At 43.1% G+C, this 25670-nt stretch overlaps 2 long non-coding RNA genes across 5 annotated transcripts in view; one reads left to right on the forward strand and one right to left on the reverse strand.

Moving 5' to 3' along the window:
* The window catches only part of LOC146206020 (uncharacterized), a 103716-nt gene that overhangs the window by 76885 nt on the left and 1161 nt on the right, over positions 1-25670 (forward strand). The window lies entirely within an intron of this gene.
* The window catches only part of LOC146206022 (uncharacterized), a 37544-nt gene that overhangs the window by 9611 nt on the left and 2263 nt on the right, over positions 1-25670 (reverse strand). The window contains exon 3 of one of the 4 annotated variants that reach the window (XR_014704317.1): positions 4632-4747. The exons of 1 other annotated variant lie outside the window; for it this stretch is intronic. This is a non-coding gene — a long non-coding RNA (uncharacterized LOC146206022). Of the gene's footprint in view, positions 1-4631; positions 4748-9900; positions 9953-25068; positions 25209-25670 lie in introns of all 4 variants that reach the window. 2 more of the 4 variants (XR_014704315.1, XR_014704318.1) reach the window with 2 other exon arrangements.

Consider the following 25670-nt stretch of genomic DNA (forward strand, 5'->3'; position numbering starts at 1 on the left):
TTTAACTTTTAAACACCCGCGGATTGTATACTAAATTTGACGGTACTCGGTTACTCTGCAAAACCATCATTTATTTTATTTTTTTTTTTCGCATTTTAAGCTTCACCGAAGTGCATTTACTTTCGATTTCCGCTATGGTATCAATAGCTCAAGTTTGTTTACAGCCCTGCACTTATGTCCATCTGCTTCACAACGTTATCCCTATCCTCTTTCTTTTCGTCGCTCGCAGCGTAGTACTTATTCTCATTTCAGCCCCTTCTGTGAGTGACGGTGAGTCCCCAAATGCTGGCTGAGGTCAAGAGTAACAGGATAAGACTGTTACGTAATTTGCACCTATTCAGAAGCTCAGATAAAAACAAATGTGATGAGCTTAACCCCCTCGGTCCTGGTGGCGTCATTTAGTAATCCCGATCTCTTCCTTTTCCTTTATTCTTTTCCGTCTGTCAGCATTTTAAGCGACGATTTCGGCTTAAAAGTGCTCCTGAATGCAACCTAAATTTTGCGCACACCCTTAGAAGGCGGAAAATAATTTAGGGGCTCTTAATTGCATTCTGATAACGTTCCCGTATCTTAAAATTCAATTTGCCTCCCGGCTCTGTTCGCAGCATCTTTTTTTTTTTTTTTTTGCAGAAGTTTGAATCAGAGCATCCCATAATGCAAACTAAAAGGTAACGCACATCCAGGAAGTACGATAAATTATTTGTTTGCTGCCATTGAGAAAGAAAATCCCGGTCAAGGTGAATTTGAACCGCTGTTTTATTGTTCAGAAATCCTGCGCGAATCCACTGTGCCAGAAACGACGAAAAGCAGCTGTTTTAATTGCACTTTTATTCATTCCAGTATTAGCTACAGGAAGCGACTGGGGCCTGCGTACTGCAGCTCATGCACCAATGCTCGTGCAGAACGTGTGAGACAACTCTTGGCTGCTTTTTCTTGGGAACGAGCACATGATACGTTCGTAAACGCTTTGTTTTTTCTTCTTCGCCAACAGATACCTGCTCCGCATAAGGCTATCGATGAAATTATTGGTTTTTTTTGTCGCTTTTGGTCAAGATAAGGAAGTTAATATCATCTTCCATTTTATGAACTCTTTCACCTAGAATATCTTATTTGAAGACAATTGCGTGAGCCAGATCGTTGTGCTGGGCTTTGCGCAAGCGTCGCCAAGGCGCTTTGTAAAGCTCGGTAGAAGAGGGCGAGACAGATATGGGTAAAGCATTAGGAAATTTTGCTTTACAAGAAGACCATGCAAGATCTTAACAAGTCTATCGATCAAGTGGAGCATTATCAGATAGAAAATTCGCCTATCTGCGACAAGAGCAAGGAGTAGTAATGCCTGACGGAAAGGACAACCTTTTTTACTTGCAAGTGCAGGATCCATCTATCCGTTAAAAAGTAAACTGCTGTACACAGCCTTCCACATTGCATAAGAAAGCACTCTTTGATTCACGCTGTTGTGAAACGCGGTGACCAAAGTGACCCCTTCCGCGTTTTGCATCCACTGAGTTCTGGTGTCTAGTTTGACCTGCGAACACATAAATGCTTGCCAAGAGCACTATGAATGCGTGGTTATGGGGATTTATCCGTTAGGAAAACGCAGAGAAGAAATATGCAGCCAATATTAAACTAAATTCTAGGGCCGAAAGGGTTAACCTGTATATAGCAAGGGGTAGGCATTTCGGCGGACTTTCTGGATATTTTTTTGTTTTGTTTGGAGTACGTTGTCAAGTTTATTTGGCCGAATAATATTTCTCAACATTGCCGTTCTTCTTTCTATTTTTCGGTGATATATCGGCACCCCGTGCGCTGAAAGTGGCGTAGATCTTACCTTCTTTGCCAGCAAGAAAAGCTTAATTAACAGTATTTAACGCACAAATCTCTCATTTTAACACGGTGGTTTCAATATGAAATGCTATCAGTGTAAAAAAAAAAAAAACGAAAAAAGAAGAGAAGTAGCAGCGTGGAAATTAAGTGACCGAGTCGCAAGACGAAAAAGTAAATCGAAGTTTTTTTTCTAGAACCCGCTTTGCGCAAAAACTCAAAATAAGCAACAGAAAAAAAGAAACATGGAAATAATGCTCATATATACACACGTGCCTAGCTTAGGCTAAAGGACCATGACATTTCTGTCTGCTTACGTTCATGACGATATGTCATTACCTATGTAGTTGGAATAAATGCAAGTATATGATGCTTGTAATATATCGGCCACTCGTTCAGTCATGGAAGTAAGTGTTAAAGCAGCAAACGCTTAACATGAAAACGTTCTCTGATTCGGGCGAGATAAAAGTGAGCGGAGCCGAAATGGACCAGACGGCCTCCAATTGCTTCAAAAGAGTGAACTGATGGGCTATAACCAGTTTTCACCCATTGCACTAGTAGCATTTAGCTCAAAACATATACCAGATAAAAGAAAGAAAGAAAGAAAGAAAGAAAGAAAGAAAGAAAGAAAGAAAGAAAGAAAGAAAGAAAGAAGGAAGGAAAGAAAGAAAGAAAGAAAGAAAGAAAGAAAGAAAGAAAGAAAGAAAGAAAGAAAGAAAGAAAGAAAGAAAGAAAGAAAGAAAGAAAGAAAGAAAGAAAGAAAGAAAGAAATGCCCAGGTCGAAACACGGGCGCTTTTGTGTGGCGAGTATTGTGCCCTAAATCATGTTATCACAATGGGCTCCAATCGCGTTGTCCGCGCGATGACTTTGATGGTAGAAGTGCCCCCGAGCCGTCGCGGAAGAAAGAACATCACATTTTTGTTGCGGAATCCGCACATATTTTCAAGTTGAAATGATGTCTTGCTACGGTTACAAAAGCTGTCAGTACATGTCACTTTCGGTAAATAGTAGTTCAAGAAGTTCTCTCAATAGCCTCGCTCTCATCATCATCATCATCATCATCATCATCAGCCTGACTATACCCACTGCAGGGCGAAGGCCTCTCCCATGTTTCTCCACTTAACCCGGTTCTGTGATAGCTGCATCCACTTGACCCCTACGAACTTCTTAATCTCATCCTCCCACGTAACGTTCTGCCGCCCCTTGCTACGCTTTCCTTCCCTTAGAACCCAGTTTGTTACCCTAAGCGACCATCGGTTATCCTCTCTTCGCACTACATGTCCTGCCCATGCCCATTTCGTTTTCTTGATTTCCGCTAGAATGTCAGTAACTTGAGTAATTTCTCTGACCCACTCCGCGCGCTTCCTATCTCTTAATGTTACCCCTACCGTTTTTCGTTCCATAGCCCTCTGGGTTGTCCTCAACTTAAGTAGAACTCTCTTGGTTAGCCTCCACGTTTCAGCCCCATAGGTGAGTACAGGCATGATGCAACTTTTGTATACTTTCCTCTTGAGCGATACCGGTAAGCTGCTAGTCATAATCTGCCAGTGCTTGCCAAATGCGCTCCATCCCAATATTATTATCCTTGTTATTTCCTTTTCATGGTCCGGATCTGCCTCGCTATATATGCATACAAAGCTTTAAATGGAGCTAGTTTGTGGTTCATACTGGCATATGAGTGCGCTTAAAGCGCACACATATGTCAGTATATGTATACTGTCTTTACCACACCGTGCGAAAACGTCTTAACCTAGTGACCAACTATGTTAGTTGACGAAGCTTGACGAAGTGGCGGAGCCTCTAAGTTTCTGTGCCTGTTCTTCGTCGAAAGAGTAAAGCAATGGCCCAAAACGTACGACCGCGCACTACTCTACTTAATCCAACAATTCCGTTGTCTCAACGCACTCCCGGTTTCCGCGCATCTTTAGCTTTGCCTTGTGACCATTTGTCATTGGCATTCAATATAGACAGAGAGCTGTGGCACCCATCTGCAGTATACTGCCCTTTTAAGGTAAAAAAAAAAAAAGACAGGAAATTTGGCGGCGTTTATCTTCTATTTTGCTAATTTGAACCAAAAGCTCCAACCGGTATACATATAGCAAAGTCGTGTCCATTAGCCGATCTATTTACTGAACAACGCACAGCAACAGCACAGGACTGCCTCATTTTGTTTTTTTTTTTTTTTTTTGGCAGAACGTTTCAATTGTTGAATACCCTCATATAGGAGATGGCGGCCAAATACTACGACAAGTAAGTCATCTCCTGCTCCTATAAGGGAGCGCGTTTCAAGGTTCACTTAGTGATCCTTTCTAAAATTTTTGGGTGCACATCCGATGATGTAGCTTTAGAGATCTCCAAAGTCTTTCGAAGCCATTGAAGAGCATTCAAGCCCTCGTTTAAGTCCTATGGCCACATTTTTTTAAAGACTAGCACTGAAATCTGACTTCTTTATAAAGAGCCTTAATGCTGTGCATCCAGGATTTCAGGTGCACGCCATACCCGTTGCTCTTGTGGCAGTAGCTGAACTCCCACCTTTCTTAAGCAGAGCTGGCGCTAGCGAGGGTGTGTTTATCGATACCTTCATTTGCCAGGAGCACCATTTGCTTTACGCATTAGGTGGTAACCACAAGCGAATGAAAATATTCTACTTGGGCTTTGACCCTGTGCATATAAACGAACTTTTTGCCTAAACCGGAGAGTTTTCATCATACGAAAGCGGGAGATTATAACTACATCTTCAGCTAACTGACTCGACCTCTGACAACGCAATCTACCGCCCCCCGACAATGCAAAAAACCATGAAATTTACCCTTTCGTTGTCGACCTTTGTAGCTGCTCTGCCAGGTGCAGATACTCCCTTAAGGTCTGCTCTGACGTCGCCCTAAAGGGTTAACTGTCTTCATTTGTCCTTCCTCAGTCATTGCTCTGTGAAAAATTCGATTCTTAGAATTCTGCCTCTGCATTGGGCGTGACGGAAACAAAAGAGAAGAAGCCAGAGGTTAAAGATAAGAATATATTATAAAAGGGGCGTGGCCTTCGCTGCTCATGGATTGGTCGGTAGGCTGGCTGGCTGTGTCGTTAACGCTACAGATCGGCTGTGCTAGCTTTCTTCGGGGAGCAAGTTTGCTTTTTATTTGTCAGAAATATTTGAAGGCGGATGCTTGTGCAAATGAAAACGCCGTTGAGCCCCCTAAAACTCTAAATAATGATATTGTTAAGAATGAGGAGTGGAGTTCAGCGAACAAGACACAATAGGCAGCAAGAGCGAAGCATATCTAGAAAATTCGTAGGTCATAGCTGCAGTTAACTCAGCTGGCTAGCTGTCGCGACGACCTGCTAATCTCGTAGATATATTTCCTTTTTTGCTGCCATCATTCATGTGATCATCACGGACAACGCAAATTAGTTGAGAGTCTGTAAATTCATTTTCACTACATTCAACAGTGTGAACCAGATGGTATTCTTCCTGCTAGAGTTCATTTCGAGGAGCGGGTGTAAACAGGAAAACAAAATTCAGACTGTATAGTGAATAAGAAGCTGACAACTCATAAAAACAAATAGTGAAGCCGCATTAATTAAGCGGTCAGTCGCACGCGCAGTAAACAAGCGGGTCGCGACAAGGAGACTAGGGAAAGCAACTTCCCCTGGCTGGAAAGGTTCGACATTCCGAAACTTCTTGCCGTGCTCTGCGAACGGTTTCGGTATCTGCATAGTTCTCCCGCGTGCGTGGATGCGTGCGAGTGCTATTCTGCCAGTATTTCAAATGCAAACAACTGTTGGATAATTTTTGGCCAGCAATAGAGAAACAATTGTGATTGGTTGCGCAATATATACTGCGCGACGAATGGCGGCGTTTGAGACGGTAGCCCTTCGGTGCCCTTCGGTGCGTTTGCCTAATCTCAAAGGAATGCCAAACTTTTCAGGGTTATGGGGCCAAGTTCAGACAACTGCAACAGGCGTCTTGTGCAGAGAGCACGGTCAGGCTGCTGTACTCTCGATACAGTTTGTACGAAACTCCTTTCGTTTACCTATGCTTGCGTCCTGTACGCTAACCTGTTCTGGCGCTCTACCTTCTTGGACGTCCTCCGAAGAACTGGGTGCTGAGAGGCGATGAACAGCACAGTTGTCGCAGCCCAACTCATTTAAACAATAAGTGAATTGTGTGGAGGCACTGGACGAACGAAACGCAAAAACGTAACTGTAACAATATAGCTAATGGGCATTACTATCGCACACATTCAATGGACTGCATACCACGTTCTGCATGGTACTCTTGAACTTCATGGCAAGTAGACTAAAATAAACACCACCCAAACCATCGCTACTTGCTATCCAGAGATAATGACCTCTGAACTGCCAGGGAAAGAAATTTGCTTTGTGGGATCACGGCCACTTCCCAGTATTTCCAGTGCGTTGACGTGTTCAGCGCTCACGTCACGTGATCACGTGATCACGTGATCCTTGTACACGCACGTCTGGCACAACTCAATTGAGTCACTAGAAGCTGCCTCTGCAGGCAATGTAAACGGTAATGTTCTACTCTTGAATATTCTCGGAAATACAGCTGACGTCTGTTTAATCACCGCGATGGCTGAGTGGCTTTGGTATTCGGCGGACGAGCGTGAGGTCGCGCGACCGAATTCATGCCGCGGCGACCCCTTTTCGATGGAGGAGAAACACAAAAACCGTCGCATACGACGCCAGGAGTGGGTCGCCAGATAGCGGCCGTATGCAGCGCTGCAAGGTTCGAAACTTGGAGGGGTCAGTTTTGTCCTCGATAGTGCACGTACTGCGTTTTCACACTGGTGATGCCTGCGTTAATTGCCGACATGGCACTGTGAAAACAACACACCGTATTTACAGACGGAAACCATACACACGAGACATTTTGGACATATCCTGGGAAAGGTGTTTTGAACGTAATTTGTTCACGTGTTGCGTAGGTTTACGATAACAATCAATGTATCCGCAGAGATTCTCTAGACGGGCATATAGTTATTACTATTAATTTTCAAAAACGTTCCCCCTTTCTATGGCAGTCTGGCTCATTCCTTGCGCGCGTAGGACAAATTTCGGGTCCGAAGTTTTGCTACGCATCGCAAGCTTAGACCATTTGTATCAATACGTTCATGGAACATATCTTATATTATGCCAGAGTTGCCTCAATACGAATTTCAAAAACACAGTCTATTGCTCTTCTATGGTAGTTTCAACTACTCGCTTCGAGCGCAGGAAGACTTTAGGAACTAATTTTTGCCACTCATTGGGAGCTTATACCATTCCCGCCAAGATGTGCATAACAGTATCTTATAACATCCCACATTTGCCTCACAATTAAAAGGTGTCGCATAATCCTGGACTTGCAGCTTCGGCTAAGATAGGTGAATTAGCGCGATTATGAAGATAAGAGAACGGCAAAAGCGGCAGTCTACTTAACTCAGCAAAGAATATTATTTATTGTTGGAAATTATATTTTAGGTTCGAGGCCCCACTGCAGCTGCAGTTTTCGACACCGGCACAACAGCGCGCAGCGAAGAGGAAGTTCACCACAGAAAATTTCATTTCGCATTTTTTCGATTCTTTCTTGTGGCTTCGATGTTGCCGAAAAACAAGCTTTAGGGCTTTCTTCTATAACCTCAATACACACATTTACACGCAATTTGCTGTGCAGGCGTATAAAAACTGCTGCCGTCAGCCGCTCGGGCAGCTACAAGCTGAAGACGACGTCGTGTACCAACGAAGGCGCCCGTACGGCTGATAACATTTCTCTCCTTGTCGAAGATACTAGCCGAAATCTGCGTGTCTGGCACCTTAAATCAGTATTCCGCCATTCTAGCACGCTACAGAAAGCAACGATTTCAATATGTATCTCTGCCCCGGCGTCTATCCCGACAGTAGGCAATTGCATGGCGTCAACTTCAAACGACCTCGTACAGACACCCCTGCTTCCTACACTCTCTATACCACAGCCAGTATCTCGCAACTTCTCCCCACTGCTCAGCATATCAGCATTTCAGCATGCCATGCCACACTGTATGGGCCTGCCCTCCATAGAGTTCCTTACACTACCTAGAGGGAAAGCTGAGGGCGCTGCACTTCAGCCACCATGGGCGCGCTAAGAATCATGGGCCGGTGTGCTACTTGTTGCGGGACAGTCAGTTTTTCTCGGGTAGGTGGAGTGGCGTTACTGCGATGTTTCTTTTTCGTCATCATCATCGTCTGAAGGTTCGTACATAGACCGCGAAAGCCATAGTAGCGAAGGCGCAAAAGCAGACGTCGCCAATAAATGATTTCTGTTTCCCGAAATGCCATTAAAAACTTCCTTAAGTGATTGCACAACAATAAATATTTTCATAACATTTTTTTTTATTTCAAAGTTTGCCTATTAAGTGCGAAATATTGGTATTTGTGCTGCTCAAAACTAAGCCAATAGGAGAAAGAGCCATCGCTTATATTGGATAAATCTCACACTGACATGCTGTTTCTCTCTCTTTTTGCAATTTATAGTTTCAATGTTAGGACATTATTTACGGTAGAACAACGTTTATCTTTGTATTAGTTTTGGCCAAAAGTTGTAGTTCTGCACTCGGTAGCTCTCCAGCCCATGATGCTTTGAGCGCCCATGGTGGTTGAACTGGCCGTCTGGAAGCTCCATGTAAACTCCTATAGACGGCAGCACAGCTTTCCCCCTAGGTAAGAGTAAGAAATTCTATGCCTGCCCTCCCTCTTTCACCTACACTGGCCAGCCCGTACTTTGAGTACTAGCAACAACTCGTAGAGCAGGCGCTAAAGACGGTGCCATTGGAGGCCTGGTCTAGAGGCGCCACTCTCTTGGTGCTGCATTTCTCTTTTACATCAATAAATACTTCCTATGACTACTAATGGCACGGCTGTTAGATGCTTTCGACGTAGCTCAATTAGGTGGCGCACGTCGATATGCAATTTGGACAGAGCATGAAAGTTCATGCCTATCAGCGCCGGCAGGTGGCGTGAAGCACTACAGGCATGCCCTAAAAGCAGCTTGCTTCTCTCTTTAGGCTGCTTGTTACGACGCTGCAGTCGACACAGCAAACTTCATTACATGTTGTTTATAGTGAGCCATGTGTGCGCATCAGGGCGCGTCGCAAAGAGCAAAAACCTCCTGATACACTAGCGGGCGCTGCTACAATATTCCGCGCTGCCCCGCAGTACAGCTCTGTTTACTACGCTTTGTACTCCATATTGTTTCTATAACTGCACGGGCATAGCCCAGTAGAAAAAAAAAGTGAGCATATTTCAATGAATACGCTTTTCATTTGTGCTCAGCACTCATGTGAGCGTCAATACTCAGTTGGTGCCCGGTAAACCCGAACTCATAACCAGGAGATCTCTCGTTATGTGGCCATGATGGCGAAAAAAGGATGCATTGCAAAAATAGTTATTTAAAATAAAAGAAGAATCGGGTGAATAGGTGGCGCCCTTCTTTGAGTTAGTAATCTATACTACAACGACAACTTGGGGTATTCATAAACTAAAACTGAAATGCTGCCACGCGTGCACCCCTGCAGCGAGGAGAAGCCTCAATATCGTTGCTACGTTATTAGTTAATTACATAATACATTTAAATGTGAAAGCAAAGCCACTTTGGGCAAACGGTGGGATTGCAAAGACAATCTCCGTTAATTTTTTATTTTGTTTGTAAGTGTTAAAATCTGCGGCACTTAGTGCATTTGTGTTCACCACTAGTGAAAACGTGCGATCAGCCTTCTTGTTTTCACTGTTCTTGCAAGAAATTCACAAATTGAGCGGAAAAGGGCAGCCAAAGGAAGAGACAGCGATGTCGATCAGCTTCAGGCCAGGTATGAAACTAACACAAAAAGTTTACTATAGCTATGATTGAAATCCTGAAACCCGTCAACCTAAAGGCTCGCTTTTTGTCTCGTAATTTCACTTAAACATTAGGTGTACTTTTTTTTTTTTTTACCTGAAAGCCTAAAAAAGGACCGTATAAAAAAGCAACTGAGGTAACCTTCTGTCCCTCGGACAACATGTGCACTAATTCTTTAGATGACAGAAAATGTTTTGGCTTTTGTTCTCACCATAGTGCGCTGCCAGCAAACGGTATGTGCTGCCGGTACAGACTGAGATGAGCTAAAATTGCCAAAAGTAAAAAAAAAAAAAAAAAAAAAGAAAGTCTGTCAAGCAACTTGAGTTTTCTGGTAGTAGCATGGAGCGCTTTTTAGCACTTCTACCATGCTCATTATTTAGATTCTTCACATTACGTCTTCAGTAGTTATTGAAAATTAGGCTATATACTACCTATTACATAAGGTTTTTTCGTGGCTTAGCTAGAAACTGAATTTGCTCATATAGTGTTGTTCTTTATTAATAATAATCATGAGTACTGTCCGCTCGAGTGTAATACAATGTCACAGGAAGCCCTGTTCGGTCCGACTTCGCTTTGCTCCTTGGTCTGTCTCAACATTTATTTGTGCTGTCAGCCGGATGTTTGGTACAAGAGATGCGCTGTTGTTAACCGCGCAGATTCTACGAAGTATACTAGTTAAAAAAAAAAAAAATAGAGTGCTCCTTGAAGGGCAGCTGAAGCGGTTTAGAATTCAACTAAATTAAAAAACTCGAATCTTGGAAGGCTATGCCAAGTCGTGTGGCGCTGGCTTTCCAAATTGACGCCGTAATCGTTGAATAAAACTGTTTCGGCGTTCAGGATTCTCCGCAGCACACGATGGGAAGTAGGCGCGCTGATGATGACGTCATCTGCAGAGGCGATGGATGCATTTCCAACGCATAAACGCTTACAATGAGGAAAAAAACAACAACACCAATGAAGGTAAAGGCCGTGAGGCGTTGTTGGCGGTATCGGCAGACTCACAAAAGAAATTGGGCGAAAGCAGTTGAAATTGGTGACGTAACCGATAATGACGTTAACGTCAAGTTTTTTCGCATTGCATCGCTGCCGTGAGGAGAAGCCTCAAGGTTGTCGCTACATTAATAGTTAATTACATAATATCTTTATATGAAAGTGCAAACCAACTTCGTGAGCTTCATCTACAAGTTTCATATGTTCTAATTAGTGCATCTCAGGAAATTTTTGAAAGTGTTTTAGCTTCCGTTTAGGAAGCAATGAGGATAACCAGTTCGGTATATTCATATTTCATTATTCCAAGGCGATGGCTGTTTTAATTGAGCGAGCTTATGTCAGCGCAGTAAGAGGCGTGCGACGAGAATATCTGCATTCCGGGGAATGCCGATATTTTCGCTACCCACTAACTGGTGGGTAGCGAAAAAAATAAATAAACAAGCTTTGTGGCCTGCACTCGTAGTGAATGCGTACTAATGAGCTTCAGGGTAAAAAAAACGTAGCGATGCAATTCTGTCTGGGCTTACATGACCCCCTAGCAGTGATGCATGCGTACTGACCCGTGCTCTTAGGTCACATATACCAACACAGTTCTTGAAGTGAAATTTTCAGAGGCGTGTCAAAACGATCTTAAACCTCGAGCAGTCGGTAAAATCTGGCGCAGTTGCGGCCAGTGGGAGAGTAGGCAACAAACGCGTGCTTACAAAGTGCGTATCACGTGCAGACAACGTCCCAGAAAGGTGCAAAACATGTGCCGAGAGAGTTTCACGGGACGGTCACAAGAAGGGGAGCAGCCCATGCAGCAGTGCTATTAGACAAAAAAGATTAAGTACGCAGAGCTGAAAACGAGGACGCTAGCATTACTCCAAGCATAAAAACTCTTGAGGCACTAAGAGACCCCTTAAGAGTAATAAGGCGAAAGCCTTTGGGGCTGATTCTACTGTAGTGCTTATTTGCCAGAACACCACCGATTACAAAGTGCTTCTTCCGTGCCGAATTCGAGGTGAGCAGCTCCACTAGGCGGCGATGACGAGCACTCGTTGCGGCATTTGGTCGCCATAGCTGGTGGCAGATGGCGTGCGCCACGCGCCCTCCTAGAAATCGGGTTAAAGCCGTCGTCGTTGTGTCCTTACGTTGTCATGGAGAAAGCAGAAACGCTCGACAAGGAGAACTAAAATATGTTTCTCACTAGGCTGGTGATCGGAGGGGTAGAAGTTTTATTCCCGGTTCAGAACATTTTTTTTTTTTCCTAAAAGGATAACAGAACCCAGCCGATACCCGTGAAATCTCGCGGACACATCTTGCGAACGCACAGATCCTGCTAACACACATGAGCCTATAAAGGGTTTCGCCTTTATAGATACATTTAGCATAGCGCGTACCGCTAACGCTACCTTAATGCATGCCGCCAGCACGCACGCGCTGATTGGTTCCGGCGCGGCAGGTAGAGCGCCCAGCCTGCTATTTCTCGATGGGCCAGGACTCTAGATACCAGGCAGTTCTCCGGCTCGTAGCGGCATCTGGCGCCCTCGCGGCGAGCCTTCAGACTTGAATTGTATGTATGTATGTATGTATGTATGTATGTATGTATGTATGTATGTATGTATGTATGTATGTATGTATGTATGTATGTATGTATGTATGTATGTATGTATGTATGTATGTATGTATGTATGTATGTATGTATGTATGTATGTATGTATGTATGTATGTATGTATGTATGTATGTATGTATGTATGTATGTATGTATGTATGTATGTATGTATGTATGTATGTATGTATGTATGTATGTATGTATGTATGTATGTATGTATGTATGTATGTATGTATGTATGTATGTATGTATGTATGTATGTATGTGCGTATGTATGTATGTATGTATTGTAGCGAAGAGTTACCCAGTTTATACGGCAATGCTTTTTACTGAAATGTTGCTGCTTCGAAGGCTAGCGGTCCGGAGAGCGACCTCGAGCGGGTAGCTAAGTGGTTAGAGCCCTCGGCTACTGAGACGGATTACCTGGATTCGAACCCGGCCGGTGCGCCTGCGTTTCGATGAAGGCAGAACGGAAAAGGCATCCGTGTGTTATGCCAAGTAAGGGCCCTATTATTACAAATTAATCCGTAGGTCTCCCACTATACGGCATCTGCTACTATTTATCTTCTTTCCTTTCTAACTTCCTCCTTTCCCCACGACGCGGTTAAGACGTGCACCAAGAAATTAGAGGGTTACTGCGTCTTTCATGTCCTCAAAAATACTTTTTCTATGGCTGCCGCTGCCTAGTGCTTCTAGTACAGCAGTACGCTTTGTGATGTCAAACGAACCTCCTTCACAACGTCGTTGTAGTTGAAAAGACGTAAACCTCTGCTTGTTTTTTAGATGAAATCGATTATATCGTATACTAAAACTCAGAGGAAACAGTGGGCGAGCATATTTTTAGGCTCATTTGAGCAGCGCTTTGTTCGCGTATGCAAATTCTGGACGGACACCGGACATACGAAATTTACTTACAAAGAGGCAAGGAAAGGTAGTCGTTGAATTCATGTCTGCATTAAAATGCTACCCATGCTTTGGCTTTGTTTGGCGCCTTTATTTGCCTCCAGGACTGACGTAATGTAGTGAAGTACAGGGTCGTATATTCCTGCAGACATTGTTCGTGGTGATGACTTTCAACAAAGAATGAGCCATTGGACGCCGAGGGAGTCGTACACATACCGCTGGTGTGCGGCTTTCAGCTCTTCGGCCGTCAAAATATCGGATGCTTAACAAACCACCGAGTATTCAGCAAGTTTTTTATATTGTGTTCAGCTCAGTTTGACGCATCAGGTGTGCTCATAATGGCAGTTATTGATTGGTCCAATGCCCCCGAACGCCATTTGCATGGATATCTGTGCGAACCGGTTTGGCTTTTGTGCATGCTGCCATGTGCAATCGGGTCGGAGTCTATTGCAATCAGGAACCCACACATGAACTAAGCCAAGTTTCACGGTTCTTATATGTCCCCTGCAGTCTGAAACCAGCATTGTTCTAATGCTTACATCAACGGTCCTGCGGAAAGTATAGCTTTTCAGTCAGTTATGCGGCATCTGCATACTCGAGGAAAATAAGGTACATGACGCTCGCGTTTGAATTAGGTAGTACAAATAGACTGGTTGACTTCCTGTAAGTTAAAATACAGCCTCATTCTATGCCACATGGCAAGCCTTCGATTAATAATAATAATAAAAAAAAAAGTTCACAGTGCATATGAGACCAGTTATTGATAATTAACAGACAGTATTGCAAACTCAATTCTTTCTCTGTTTCAGTACCATATAAGATGGTGGCAACGAATATTTGTATGCTGCCTGGTGTGCTGTTCTCTCGCCGACGTCATTAGTTTCGCGCAACGACTGATTTCGGACCGTACGAACGAGGAAAGAGGGCAGCACGTTACAGCTGTCGTGAGGATTGTACCTGATCCCAAGAACGATGCGTTCGTCAAGAGGGGAGTTGGAGGGTCTCTGTACGAAGTTTCTTTGGGAATAAACAGCTTAATATTTTCTTAAGTACTCTAAGCGAGGGCCATAGTTAAGAAATTAGTGGGAGATCCTCACCATTTATTTTTCAACGACAAGCTTATAATCTTTTATTTTGAGCCTGTTTCGTTTTGTAAGGAAACGGGACACTTTCCTGCTTCTTGATCTGACTGTAGCTTGGCATGAAGAAAAGTCGCCCGGGTTTCGGGAGAGTTGAAAAAGTAATTGGTACAAGAGTTTCAAAAATAATACGCGGTAGGCATAGCAAGAAGAAGGGCCATCTGAGCCACACTGAAACAAAACAATACAAAAATAAAACAACTAGTGCTGATTGCAAGCTGATGAGCGTAGATTAGAGTCGAGCCCATTTACAACAGCCGTAGTTATAATCAACGCTCGCTTATTACGAGCAAGGGTGGAACTACTTTCAAAATATCTATTAGGGCTATGACACTACATATCTCAGATGAGACGAACACATGTGACCGCGCCACTCGGTTGTAACGAATGCGCCCTCCATCGAAGCCGAAAACAGTCGTCTTGGAGACCAATAAGCATCCCGTGATTCTCTTAAAAGGTGTCAGCTCCCTTGTCATTAGAAGAAAAGAAGTGGGAATTTTTCCAAGTTAACAGCCGTACAAGCGAGCGCTGCCAGTTGGTGCTGGAAGGGTGGGAAAATAAAGTCGAACATAGTGGTGTGTGAGACAGAGGCAAACGTTGAAAGCGACATTGCTGCACAACATCTGTGATCAACGAGTGGCAGTCATTTCAGAAATTTGACAAGAGTCGTCATTTCCTGGCGTTTTCATGGCTTGCATCGCCATCCCAATCCGATCTCCATCTGCGATGCTGGCGCGTGCAGACGGAACACAGCAGAGTCTACGTATTCCTTGGCTGGAGTAGCCCAGCTCTGCGTGCTAATCGGGGAAGAGCGAACTTAAGCAGCGGCCGATGGTTTTCGTGCGAAGTGCCAGCTTCCATCGGTTGCCTAGGTTTAAGCAGCTCTTGTTTCCGCGCAAGAACGTAGTAGATGCGGCGAGGTGCTGCTTTATTTGGAGCCCAATACACCGCTGGAGCGCTGTTGGGAAGGAGGACTCGAGCGTTCTGCGTGAAGGTGCACATCTATAGCTTCACCGCGGCGCCATTGCAACTTTAGAAGAATGCACAGGAAGTTCTATAAATGCCACCTGTTGACGGGAAGGCCTCAACTGTATTAATTTTATCGCATCCCTAAAGCGGCTCGCTTATAGAAAGAGTATCGGCCAAGAGAACAGTACAGCGCTGAAGAGCTTAGAAAGCGGCTTCATTGAGTGCGGTTTGAAGTGACAGATGTGCACAGCAGAAATGTTTAAAGAATTAAGCGTCACTTTTGTCTGACTTCGCGTTTTTCGTGGTAATAGGACAAGCCCACTTACTACGAACTTCGGATATAACGAAGAAAGTCCGTTTGACCGCTAGGTTCGTTGTATGTGGCATCGACTGCGTTTATTTTTCTGTGTCCATAAGCATGGCATCATTTCGAGAAATTGCAACCTTTGCATTTTAGGCTTCAAAATTCCTAGAACATCTTTTACTATGAGTGTTATCATTTGGACCTTTACATTTGTTTAGTTTTTGCTAAATATATCTAGCAGCCTAATACCCAGATATTGGATGCCACCGCATTGTGCCCACTGTATTAATTTTTGCTTGCATAATTTGGTGTGTATTGATCTGAGCCAAATTGAAATCCTATTAGCAAGCTCCAAGTGATCCGAGTCTACGAGACAATGCCGGATAAGTGGTACAGGCCTCGCATGCATGTAACTCCTGCAATCAGGCACCTCAGCCTTCGTTTGCACAGGGGCACTGTTTCGAGCTGCACGCTATACGCTGAGCGTCTCGATGAATCCAGCAGCACAGAAGAAGCCATGTAAGCCGGAGCGATTACGCCTGTCCGGATGCCTGACTCTTTCCCGAAACAGTCCAAAACGAAACGCCGCAGAGAGAAAGTGGGCACCGCGTACATCTTAAGTAAACCAAGCACGCTAATCTGTTTTATGTGGAATCATGTCGTCTCCAGCAGAAATAAATAAACACTGTGTGTCAGCACGTAACTGCACCCACGATCACTATCTGCCTGCTTCCAACTTTCTATTCAGCAACTCTAAAAAGTGTTAGAAGGCAAAATCGTGCTCCGTGTATGGTTTTCCGCACCTATACGTTCATAGATAGGCTGTACAAAGGAGAAATCAAGCTCTACGTTATTCTGTAGAAGAGGACGTGTTTTTTGAGAGGGGCACATTGAAAAATGAGGTAGCGAAGTAAATTTTAATCTAGAGGAGGGGAGCACATGCCAGGGGCGGCAGTGACAGATTTAATGGTGACGAAATTTTTTGGGACAGACTAACCGGTGGCGGGCGCAGATGGGAGGCATATTGGGAGATGCCTTTGTCCTACCGCGTACGGAACCTGGCTGCTGCTGATATGAGGATGACGATGGTGATGCTTCTTTGCGGCTCCCATCTCATGGCAACCATACTTCATAAACAAAAAGCCCCGAATTTAAAAAGAAATCTGATCCGAAGCATGATTCATAGTTTGATAAATAATTATTTAGGGGAAAAAAGTAGGCCTAAATTTGAATTACTTCGGATGTATACGACTTGACGGTTTCTTAGTTCACATCGATATCGCTTTTACCTTCTTGCACTTCGAATGGTACCAGCTTCCATGAGAGCTCAAAAGCATGACAGAACCTGGAGCGACCAAGAAAGGACCTCTGCTAGTTTAACGTTGCAGTTGAAGAGCATATATATTTCATTTGGTCTTAGTTAATCAGTTTACGTTGCTAGAGGGCTTTAAAGGCTGTTCAGAGAATCTCCACGTTGACCGAATCGATGGGCCAGAACAGCGGTCCGGTCCGTCGTGTTGATCCACTCTTAATGAATAAGATGAGATGCTGACTAGAGATAAGCAGCTCGAATTCAGATGAGGCATCTATCAAACAGATTTCTCATTCCTTCGCCAAAGAAGCAAAAAAAAAATTGTAAACAGGAAAGGCTGTTTTATAGAGGCACACAATCTCTGTGCGGTTACTGCGCTGCGTTTCTTTATATTTTTTTGTAGAGATGTACCATGTAGAGATGTACCAAAGAAAGAAGTTGGCCGCAATACGGCAGGTACGTGCATGTACCTCTCAACTGCTTTACCAACCACTTCTGAGGATGAATGACTGCGAATTGCTGAGGACCTGAACAGAGAGAGTGTGGTGACGTAAATTAGCCCAAATGAGATGCGAGTGAGAGAAAAGAGTGTTTCTGTTCGGGCAACCAAAGCATGAGAGGGGCATGCTTTCTCTATGCGGTGAAAAAAATATTCCAGCTGACTGGGTAGCGAGGCAACGCCGTCATATTTTTCTCCGCATAGCAAAATTTTGTGCGATCTAGTAAGTACAGCAGTCTTGCAGACGAAGACAATTTACGATAAATACGTGCGTCTTGAAAGTAGTGAATGTATACATCTATTTGAAGCAAGTTATTATAGTAAAACATCAGTGGTATAAAATTCGCAGAGCATTACGCATATATGCCGGGACGGATCTAGCGGGCATTCTCGATTGAGAAGCAGAACTTGCGATGTAATCAAAGGCGATAACCGACCAAAGCAGCCAGAACGTATATGAATAAAATACTCGGCCAGCAGCCTCATACACTGGACACACATATATTGGACAACAGAAAAATTTGTACGAAAACTAAGGGTTACGCAGAGCGATGAAAAAAAGTAATGCGGACTGAAAAGGAGCTATGCAGGTCAGAAAAAGGACCTTGAGATTGCTGAAATTGTAGACAAAATTAAGTGACAAACAGAGGAACAAATAAACTTTGGCAAACATATGGTGCAGAGCACTCGTCATTGTTGGTCTGCTGGCGTGTTGTGGGAGAGAGAATATCAAGAGCAGGTTCTCTATAGAGGAGCGACAACGGCAGGAAACTCGGCAGGAACCGAGTGCAGATGTAGACGGTGCTAGGCAGTGCATTGAATTACCCCTTTATGGCGCCGTGCACTTAACTTTGATGATGATTATTAGCAGAGAAGACAAAAGTGAACACGCTGGCAGGCACCGTTACCGCACTGCCTGGGTCTGCGCAGGCGGTCTGTGGCACTTGTGTGCCGGTAATAGCGGCACTGTGCGCCTTCGTACATCTTCCTCTTCATGTTTTCTTTTTTGTGTGCGCTGAAGTGACTAAAGCAATGAAGAACCAACTCGCCAAAAACGTAACGCTTTTAAGGCACTGAGCGACGGTGTAGTACGTGCAACATACTCAATTTGCTCCATTGAAAAGAATTTGAGAGCCAATTTCTTTTTTCATATATTCAACTGGGCCCATCAAATGATCGGAGGGCGCTATGGAATCGAGACGCGTTTAGAAGCAACACATTTCTCTTCCATTCTGGCGCGTCAACAAAGATGGGGGCCGCTGAGAATGAAAGGGTGCTTAATTCTTGCTTAAGTTGGTTTTTGGAGTCGGCTGTGAGATTTGGAGGGAACTAAAACGTCATACTTGAGTTTATTTTTGAAACAAACCCAATTCAGGGACCAAAACGAAGCGAAATTTGTTGTAAAGCTAAAACGCCCGTATATATATCCTTTAAGAAAGCGGTGGTAACAAATGTTACCCCGTAACTTCTAGAAAACCTGCGCTTAAATTCTGTGCAAAAAAAAGGAGCAATATTCTGCATATTTACGAAGCTAACGAGCCAAGCCCACTCCTGAGAGCCATTTTTTTGTGAGCTTGAGTTCCATACAGCATGGTTCAAATTTATACTTCGTCAGCTCTGCTTTAGATCGACTGCATAGGGTATCAATAGGTCATTGGAAGTTCTCAACCCAGAAGACGACGATAGCGAATACATCGTTAGCACCTACACCTAGAGAGAGAGAGAGAAACAGCTTTTGCGCGACATAAAGAAAGGAAAAGGAGCCGATGTCCCTAGTCCAGGTCTCCGATGGCGGCAGCTAACTCGCGGACTAGCTTTACGGCTTGCTGGCAAGGCCCAACTCCTACTGCTTGTGTGTAGGGCATGACACTGTCAACTTTTTCACTGGCATGCCCTGGTATTCCCAAGAGCTATAATAGAGCGCCAATTACAGTACCGACTGATCATGCAATGGTGCGCCTCTGCTGCATTGACTTTTAAAGTGTTGAAGCTGGTATTGGCTTCCTGATCAGGTTGCTGCTGATGCTAGACGCAGAGAGGAAACGACCAGAGAGGCGTTTGTCCTGTAGTTTTGCGTACTGCCTGCATATACCATTTTGATACAAATCGTTCTTTATGGTGCTACATAGAATTGAACTAAATAATAGATTCCTTACATTCCGACTAGTTACTTTTCCGCCGCTGAAGTGGAAATATAAGAAAAGAAGGCTGCCATGTCAGCGCTTATAGAAGAAGCCTACTATTCGTACTTATCTGCTTGTGCAGGTGGAGCAACGTAGCACCCTGATTGCGCACATTGAACGTCCTAATCGCTTTCTTCTTACTTCACAGAATACTCATTTGTAAGTATTATATTCATGAACAGGGGTTGATTTACACTGTTGAAATAAAGCTTTCAAAATGAAACGGGGTCAGATCTATCGCTTCATATTGAAAACAGCCCAATACAAGGTGCACATCCTCATCTCGACATAATTATATTTAAGTAATTTTTCAGTGCCTGGTGGTGTACGGTTGCTATAACATGTAAAGCATATAACTTTACGGCGTGAATATTTTTATACGAATGATAAACTTTCGCATTTTACTCAGTTGGTGTTTAAGAGTACTTGGCTCATTCAAAAAAAAAAAAAAAACTCTCTCCCCTTGCTGACGCAGTGTTTCGGAAATGCTCATGAGGTATAATGGCGATTGAGAAATTTGGTAACCAACATCGATGGAGCACTGTTTTCTAGGAAACCTGCAGGTTAGAGGTTATATATATATATATATATATATATATATATATATATATATATATATATATATATATATATATATATATATATATATATATATATATATATATAACCTCTAACCTGCAGGTGTCTTAGAAAACAATGCTACAACAATATATATGTATATATATATGTATATATATATATATATATATATATATATATATATATATATATATATATATATATATATATATATATATATAACTGTTCAGTTATTCTAACATTGGTTTATGCGCAGATGACGCGAACGTTTTCTTCTCCGGTTTTGATCTTCGCGAACTACAGCATCGTTTCAACTCCTGGCTACATGAACTGATGCGGTTGCTTGCAGTGCACAAATTGGAAATTAATGTTAAGAAAACTAAATTCATGCTTTCCATCCTAAATGTAAGCCTACAGATTATCCCATTCAACTCCAGTTCAACAATATTCTCATTGAATCTATTGAAACTGCTGTAAATTCTTCGGCGTATTTTTTGTAGTGACCTACGTCTGGGGTGATCATGTAAATCATGTTCGTTCGCACTTATCTTGATCGATTGGTGTCATTGTATCAGGCACCTGTTGTCCATGCAGACTACAAAACAGCTTTATTTTGCCCTAAACCATTCACAACTGATTTACTGCGATGTAATACGGGGCACTAGAAAATGAAACTGGTTCAACCAGAACATTTTCTGTACAACAAAGAGATTTGCGCGCTTGTTCTCCAAATCCTTCAATGGGTGACCGCTTATTTCAAGCCTTATATGTTCCTCCATTCCCACTGTGCCATAAGTAGTGTGTTGCTGTACATACTTTTCATAACATTACGCAGGACATCACATCTTTCAGAAATACATATGTCAGTAGAAATATAGGCTACAGTCTATGCGTTACCTCTGTCGCTTCCACTCGCGCCCGGACTAACTAGGGCACCCAACACACAGGTAGCCGAATTACTACAGTATGCAATGCATAATCTTGAAATAATTCGTGATAATGTAACCAGTACACTATTTTTCAGTTTAGAAAGAAATCGAAGTTTATTGACGCACCAATACTTGTGACCTGTAGTGTTTGTAGTGTTTGCCTCATTCCTATTACATTCTCTTTTGTGTCACGTATTGTGGCGTTACTGACGTATTTTCTTTGTGTTATAATGTTATGGGTGTCTTAATTTTCAACTATGCGAAAAGATATAAACTGATGAATTTTGATGCGCATTTTGTGGAAATTAATTTGTCCATCCTTCTGCCATTGATGTGTGACCAGGGGTGCGGTCTTGTCAGGAAGCATGCTATTAGCTTCTTCTTTTGCCTCATCCTGTGGGCATGTCCTGTGTAGACATGCTCATGCCTAAATAAGCTGATTTCATTTGACATATAATTCAGTTCGTACCGCCAGTTTTCCGGACTTGCTCACAGCTGGGCAGGTGCAATGCAATAATTCATTTTCGCCGATTTTTTTGCAGGGTTTTTAACCACCCCTTGGAGTGACTTACACCAGTAATAACTAGGCGCCGTTGCTTATTAAGCTAACTAAAAATAGTAGAACGTATAATAAGGGAATGCGACAGCAAATACAGGTTTAAGTAAAATGCCTATGATTAAGTATAGCAATTATGAAAGACTTAAAGCACAGCGCAAGTCAAGAAGCTTATCTCCGCAGAAGATAGTAGTCAGCTCTCGTAACTCCTGCTATCAAAATAACTGGAGTTAGAACTACAGAACTTCTGTTACGCTAGTCAGTCTCATTATTCGCTGGCGCCTTTCCCTTTTGCTATTGTGATCAGCCAGTGCTCCTGCACTGGGCAGTCACACGGCGCGCCACATAACAGATTCAATAATACGGCCAAGTTCCCGATCCTTTGCTACAACTAGGAGCGAGTTCCGAGATTCGCTAGTTTTCTGCTGCCTGAGCATGTTCATTCTTTTGTCGAAACGTCAGAACGGGAACCGTCACATTACCTTCAAAGCTTCGAAGTGAAAGACAGAGGTTTTAAACTTACTAGAGAAGATCAGACACGTATGAGCTATACCTACAGCGAAAATCAGTTGGGTAGTTCGCTGCAGGTGCTATACAAGAGCGAAATCCGAGTCCGATGAGCCGACCTACGAGAGCAATCTCCTCATGTACTTAATGCATGCTTGCAATTTATTATATGTAAGAAATGAGCTAAGTACATACGAGTGCAGATGTTTAACCATAAGTGTAGCTTGAGATTTCGTCCGAAGATAACATTCAGTGCACCAGCACCTTCGTTGAGGGCACTGAACTTAATATGGTCACACAACATAAAAGTCTTTGACTACAGGGTCCGGAAATTCGGTACTTCGAAGCAGCTGTACCGAATTTCCGGACCCGACGAAAGCCGTCATGAGATTGCCAAAATATTATGGCGCGGAAATCGGCATATCATGAAGCGGCCTGGCAGCGAAGCCTGCGTGGCCAGCAGCTGCATTTGCGTTGGATCATGACGATATTAATATGGGCGCTCTGAATGTCGAGCATGAAATCGCCAACTTGAGCAGAGAATTTTGTTACGTTAAGAACTTGGTTCCAGCCAGTAGCTGGCGATGCATGGCGCACCCCAATACACGCCGGAGATCTTCAAAATCAGCCGCGGTTGCGTTTTTTTTTTGTTTCATTTAAAGTAATTTAAAGCCACGATAACCGCTCTTGACCGCATTTTTGATATTATGCGCCCTCAACGTCATTCGGCGTTGAGGGTGCATCAAACCAAACGTTGACGTGTTTGACTGTCTGAAGTTCAACAATTCCACTCAGAATCAAAGCGTCATGCAAGCAAATATAGAAGATGGCAAGCATATTTTCATCATTCAGGAAGTACTTTCCAGCACCAGCCTAGATTGTGTAAAGCCATAATTAATTTCATGGTCAATTGCTGGTCCATGCCGCTCAAATAAACCCTGCAGTTTTCGGTCCTCACTGCCTTTTCCTCGCCCGAATTTTGGTCAAGAACTACCTGGAACACATTGGGAAACCAGCTGCTGTCACACGCATTTCGCGTCAGTAAGTTCGGCAAGCACAACGGTCTCTAACCTGCAGGCTCCTTAGAAAACAATGCTCCATCAAAGTTGGCTAGCAAATTTCTCAATCGCCATTATACCTCATGAGCATTTCCGAAACACTGCGTCAGCAAGGGGAGAGAGTTTTTTTTTTTTTTTTTGAATGAGCCAAGTACTCTTAAACACCAACTGAGTAAAATGCGAAAGTTTATCATTCGTATAAAAATATTCACGCCGTAAAGTTATATGCTTTACATGTTATAGCAACCGTACACCACCAGGCACTGAAAAATTACTTAAATATAATTATGTCGAGATGAGGATGTGCACCTTGTATTGGGCTGTTTTCAATATGAAGCGATAGATCTGACCCCGTTTCATTTTGAAAGCTTTATTTCAACAGTGTAAATCAACCCCTGTTCATGAATATAATACTTACAAATGAGTATTCTGTGAAGTAAGAAGAAAGCGATTAGGACGTTCAATGTGCGCAATCAGGGTGCTACGTTGCTCCACCTGCACAAGCAGATAAGTACGAATAGTAGGCTTCTTCTATAAGCGCTGACATGGCAGCCTTCTTTTCTTATATTTCCACTTCAGCGGCGGAAAAGTAACTAGTCGGAATGTAAGGAATCTATTATTTAGTTCAATTCTATGTAGCACCATAAAGAACGATTTGTATCAAAATGGTATATGCAGGCAGTACGCAAAACTACAGGACAAACGCCTCTCTGGTCGTTTCCTCTCTGCGTCTAGCATCAGCAGCAACCTGATCAGGAAGCCAATACCAGCTTCAACACTTTAAAAGTCAATGCAGCAGAGGCGCACCATTGCATGATCAGTCGGTACTGTAATTGGCGCTCTATTATAGCTCTTGGGAATACCAGGGCATGCCAGTGAAAAAGTTGACAGTGTCATGCCCTACACACAAGCAGTAGGAGTTGGGCCTTGCCAGCAAGCCGTAAAGCTAGTCCGCGAGCTAGCTGGCACCATCGGAGACCTGGAATAGGGACATCGGCTACCCAGCTGCCGCCTTTTCCTTTCTTTAGGTCGTGCAAACGTTTCTCTCTCTCTCTCTCTAGGTGATGAGGCTAACTATGGATTCGCTTGAAATTCAATGGGGACTGACCACTGGTCTTCTGGGTTTGAGAACTTTCAATGATCAATTGATACCCTATGCAGCCGATCTTAAAGCAGAGCTTACGAAGTATATATTTAACCACGCTGTATGGAACTCAAGCTGACAAAAAATGGCTCTGAGGAGCAGGCTTGGCTCGTTAGGTTCGTAAATTTGCAGGATATTGCTCTTTTTTTTTTTTGCACAGAATATAAGCACAGGCTTTCTAGGAGTTACGGGGCAACATTCGTTACCACCGCTTTCTTAAAGAATATATTACGGGTGTTTTTACTTTACAACAAATTCCACTTCGTTTTGGTCCTTGAATTGGGCTTATTTCGAAAATAAACTCAAGTATGACGTTTTAGTTCCCTCCAGATCTCACAGCCGACTCCAAACACCTAGAAAGAAGGAAACCTAGAATAGATACTGAGGACCGCCAAACTGCTTTTCTTTTTTTTTTCTGCGTCGGCATCGACTAGTCGCGCGTACTGGGTGCGATTTTACAAGTCGCTTTGTTGTGACCTGGAATATGTTCCACGAATACTTTACCTGTAAAATTGATAAATAAAATGTCGTGTTTCATTGAATCGAAGGCTTTGGAAAAGTCAAGAAATGCACCAACAGTGAAAAGCTTATGTTTAGTATTATCAATCAGATTATTTTTGATTCCGAGCAGAGCTGCCTGCGTGAAGTTTCCAGGCTGAAATCCATGTTACTCCTTACAAGTTATATCGTTAAAATGCAAACATTTATATACCCTCGTGAAGATTACTTGCTTCGTAACCTTAGAAAGCAAATTTAATATGGAAATATGATGGTAGTTGTTGGGACCATTTTTATTGCTTGCTTTGAAAGTTATTGCAACATGGGCGATTTTTTTTTTATCCGGAAATACTCCTGTAAGAAGCATTAGATTGTAAATATATACAAGAGGAACGCTAATAAACGTAGTAGCAGCGTTAATGAGAATTTCAGCAAAGCGGTCTGAGCCCTGTGAGCATGTTGCGTACCAAATGTGTTTTTCAATTTCATCTGCATATGTAGGAGAAAAAAATATTGAACATTGACATACTGGAACTAAAGCAGAATCGACTGATCTTACAAGTGAGATGTTATCAACAGAAATAATATGGATAAGAACACACTGTAACTCCCCTAGTTTTGTATACATTTCTTTCTTCCTCTCTTTCATATCTGTGTGCGTTAAAAATAAGTGCAATGTTGGGGAATGCAGAGCTGATGCTCTACTTGATGCATCGGCTCTGAATACCCCAAAGCTACGCGGATTTATCGAGACTAAACATACTCTTTACCTTGCGTAATATGAGAAGGTTTGCTACTCTGGTATGGGGTGCTAGT

Source organism: Amblyomma maculatum, chromosome 1 (assembly GCF_055883805.1).
Source record: "Amblyomma maculatum isolate TAMU_Amacu chromosome 1, ASM5588380v1, whole genome shotgun sequence".
NCBI classification, from domain to species: Eukaryota; Metazoa; Arthropoda; class Arachnida; order Ixodida; family Ixodidae; genus Amblyomma; species Amblyomma maculatum.